The sequence below is a fragment of the Acyrthosiphon pisum genome, chromosome X (genome assembly GCF_005508785.2).
Source record: "Acyrthosiphon pisum isolate AL4f chromosome X, pea_aphid_22Mar2018_4r6ur, whole genome shotgun sequence".
Lineage (NCBI taxonomy): Eukaryota > Metazoa > Arthropoda > Insecta > Hemiptera > Aphididae > Acyrthosiphon > Acyrthosiphon pisum.
This window is the reverse complement of record NC_042493.1, coordinates 47,675,420-47,680,250: the sequence shown is the minus strand read 5'-3', so window position 1 is coordinate 47,680,250 and position 4,831 is coordinate 47,675,420. Positions and strand designations below refer to the sequence as shown.

The 4,831-nt window shown below is 26.5% G+C and overlaps 1 long non-coding RNA gene across 1 annotated transcript; it reads left to right on the top strand.

Moving 5' to 3' along the window:
* The first annotated feature begins 807 nt into the window (after positions 1 to 807).
* On the top strand, positions 808 to 4,149 carry LOC115033669. Its single transcript, XR_003838963.1, has 2 exons — positions 808 to 933; positions 1,047 to 4,149. It is a non-coding gene; the product is annotated as an uncharacterized LOC115033669 (long non-coding RNA).
* Positions 4,150 to 4,831: the final 682 nt, after the last annotated feature.

Below are 4,831 nucleotides of genomic sequence, written 5' to 3'. Positions count from 1 at the left end.
ATAGGTCAATTCACTCTAAAATCAAAAATGACAGCACCCTATTGAAATTAGCGAACGAAAATTTGCCATGCATACGTTTGTAAGACGGAGACAACACATGCGGGTACGACGTCCTCTTAATACTTTGCTCTAGAATAATTAATATTATGTCTGCATTTTCAAGTTTCAACACTCTATGGAATATTCATTGCAATATTGAGTGTTATTTTTAATAACACATATTGGAAAAACGAACTGCGCACTTTAAATTTTGTACTACACACTTTGTGCTCTTAAAAGACACTATTTTAAGTACTCGATCAATAAAATAGTGAAAATGTGAAATTTATCGTTAACAATATTTTCAATCAATTCTCAAATATTTATTACAAGTATCTTCTTATCTGCTGTATTTTATAATTTGTATAATTATATAATATCATTGCAATGGTTAGTTGTGAAACACGATATAATGTTGAAACTTTCAAATTTTGTTGTAAATATATATTTCATAATTCATATGATAATTTATTAAATATTTAAATAGATATAGGTTAGTTTTAAAATATTATTCTATAACTGAGGGCTAAGACGTAGTCGCCAAAATATGTATGACAGAACATTCAATTTAACCGGGATTCGGGAAGATGCTTTCATTTTTAAATATTTGAAAACATTAAATTATTTCGTTAGGTATCAATCTTAACTGATATTATAAATATAATATGATATTTTTTAGCATACTACTGTGGATTTATTAATGTATTATGTAGTACGTTTAGTAGGTATATGTACTCCTACGTCATAGTTTGAAATGATTAACATTTCTGTAAATTAAATTGTTATAATTAATATTATTTAACTTATAATTTTAGGAAAATGGCGCTGCATACGAAGCAGGAGGTCTTGAAGTTGGACAGTTGATCTTAGAAGTCGACGGCCAAAAAGTTGAAGGTAGGTATATATAATATTTTGGTATATTCCAAAATATTATTAAGCAACATGTGTGTTAAGTGTATAAAATATAAATAAAGAATAAAAATCACTATTAATTATATTTTTTTCAGGAATGCCTCATCAAGAAGTAGCCAGGCTCATCGCAGAATCGTTTGCACAAACTGATAAATCCGAAATCGAGTTCCTTGTAGTTGAAGCAAAGAAATCGAATTTGGAACCGAAACCTACCGCACTGATATTCTTGGAAAGTTAACCGGTTGTAAAAAACATGAATGATGATATAAGTTCCTGTTTATTAAGTACGGTGATGAACCCCGATAACGTGACGACCATTAATAAACTTGTTGAAAACACGCAAAACGTTTGTTTAAATACATTTATTTATTTGATTATTTATATTTATCTACTATATAAATTACAAGATGACATGTTATTGATTCAATTTAAAAAATAACATTTCATATTTAAGTATTTTTATCCAATAATATTATTATTTTCAATAATTCTCATTATTATTCTTTAATAATTCATTCTCTATATCAATTTCATTACGAATATCCAATTTTATTTTATTGTACTCTTGTTCAAATTGATATTCAGTAAAAAGATATAATTATATTACGTCATATTATTATTATTATTATTATTATTATTATTATTATATGTTATCTAATAATGTATCATGAAATTGATAGTGAAGTACAATTCATTTTCGAATAACCGGCCTATTAAATAATAATAATATTATCATAGGTGTTATGCATACCGTACGACATAATATTATATTATATTAAATAGTAGGTAGGTACCAATACCTACAAATTGTGTACTAACATAATTCATACATAATAATATATAATATTATGGCCTAGTAAAATGTACAGGCCACACTACAGCTGTTAGACTTTGACACTTTGTATACAATTCTAAAATATAATAGTACTTTTTAATATTATATTTTAGTTCACAGTTTTAAGTACCCTCGGTTTTCGATTGGGTGTAAAAGCGGATTGGCCTATATAATTAATTTATCTGTTATACGAGAGAACTATATAGTATAATATACAGCATACATATTATAACATATTACATTTTATATGTAAAGTAGTGGTCGATATAGATAGCAGTAATAATAATAATAATAATAACTGGGGCCCTGTTTTTGATATCCAAAAAAACCTATAAAAGATATTTTTTTCAAAAACATTGTTTTGCAATGACATCAAACTATGGGAGGATAAAACTTTTCGAAATAATGAGTGCAGACACTTAAATCCTCCCCCGAACTGCTCTTTGAGAGAAAACATCATCTCTTATATTCGATTATAATATATAATACATATATCTACTATATATAAAGTCATAACTCTTAGGTATATTTTATAATATGTATGTGCACATCCTCGATCTCCCTGTTATTCTAAGCCACTTGTCCACTTCGACTACTGACCATATTATGAGTACCTATGTTTATATATTTTATACTTCCTTTATACGATATAATGACCATGACGCTATGCTATAATAATATAAGTAATTTTCCTCTGCGAACATAACCGTCACATATATATATTAATATATTATATATAATATTTTACATTATTAAAAGGTACGCCTTTATATTATACGTTCGAATTCCATTCAGATTATTTTCATTATTTTTAAAATTTAATTACGTATAATATTATTATTATTATTATTATTAAATAGTTACATAGTGACAATATATATTATAATATGTATGTGTCGTGTAGGTATTTATTGCGTTCGCTCGCGTATTTAATATTTCTCTCTCTCTCTCTCTCTCTTTCTCAATTTATTTTTTTTTAATTAAACTAGAACGAATAGACGATATACATAGTCATGATCATACGCTGTTGTTTTTCATTATCGATTTCAAGTTTTATTCGGTACCTACGCTTATCGCGTATTAGTGTAGGTACTATCAGTAATTTTAATAATTTGGTGCTGTGTTATTGTGCCACCTGGGGGAAGATTTTATGGTGACACTCTTTATTATTAGTTTATCTTGTTTATACGGAAAAACAATCGAGTAATAACAATCACACTGTTACAAATGTATTTATTCATAGAGCCACATTTTTAACTTAAGAATAGTTGACAATGAAACAACATGTAGGTATATTTATAAAAAAATATTAGTATATACGCGCACTATGTTTATAATAAATATTATAGAAATTGAAAATATTTTTTTTTTTAGGAATTCTGCTGATTTTTAATAATTTTGAAGAACATAAGAAAGTATTAATAAAAAAACACCTTTCGACAATTTTTCCTCTCACAAAACTTTGTCACCCCATGAAACTTCGTCCTCTCCCAAAACACGGCACCGTAGTTACCGTTCGTCACAGTTCAATTAAATTTAAAAAAGACTTAACTGCGAGTGTTGGTATTTCGTTCTCAAACTAAATAGGGGTTAAGAGCTCTGGGAACTTGGCTGGTGTATTACAGGCGTATAATTATACTATATACCTACATACTGCAGCAGTAGGTATAATAGCTACATATTATAATAGGCTTCGCCCGTTACATTATTTTAGCTAATCGATAAAAAAAATTGATGATAATAAATATTAGCCATACTTAGACCACCTAGCTATATATTATATATAGTATTATTCATTGTGGTATGCCGTAAAACGTTAACAACCGCAATATTATATTATTAAAATATATATATTATTATATATATATATATAGAACTCGACTCGATATTTTATTTTAGATACGTAACTATTGTTTTTATTTGTACAAATTAATTAATACATATTTGTTGTTTGTTGGACATATTATATTATACACGTGTATATAAATATATATATATATTTATTTATACAGTATTATACGGAATGTCCTACAATGTTCTTGGTATTTTCAAGTGACGGACTGTGTAGCTGGTACATCTAGGACCACCTGTTAAATACTTAAATATATGTATATATTATACACACACGCACATACACACACACATATATATATATATATATATATACGTGTGTGTATGTCTATGATAGGTATATTATATATTTATATATTGACACAAAATGTGTATTTTAATTTACGATGACAAGTAATATTTGAGCCTGTATTTTTGGTACGTTGTATAACACGCACTATACATTATTATGTTGCATGTTTACTATTTGTAGTCGTAATTAAATTGTTACTAAAAAATATATTAATAATTACTGAAAAATGTAGTATTTTTTTAAAATTATATATTATTATAATATTATATGTATTATCCTTCGTGTTTTTTATTTATTAATTTATGTTTAGACAATCGATTGATTCTTTGAACGGAATATTAATATTAATATTAATATTAAGAGTAACCTATACCTATTGATTATTATATACCTACTTATGCGTTACCTAAATGAAACCTGGAAACCGTGGAAACCTCTAGCTATATAGCCTATTTATAGTAGAGCGATAGATGGGAGAATACTGTTTGGATAATATTATGAGTGTATGGCCTTTTTTTATAGTACGCACGGATACAATTTCATATAGCCTTTTTTGAGTACCTAGAAAAAAGAATTTAATAGTATGCTCGCAGGATAAAAAGTTATAGCATATAATTTGAAAAACAATAATTATCATAACACAATAATAAAATCGTCACTGACAGAAGTGTGAGTGATAATATAATAAAATGGGTATACGTATAGTACCTAATATAGTATAATATATACCTAAACTGAAATAATTAGAAAATAATATTTACAGATATTTCCTATTCAATAATAATACATACAAGTAATAATGTAATATAATATATTATATACACCAACATAATCATATCATTGAGGTTCATGGTACCTATGTATAAGCTAAACTAATAACATTTATTAGGATATGCCATGTA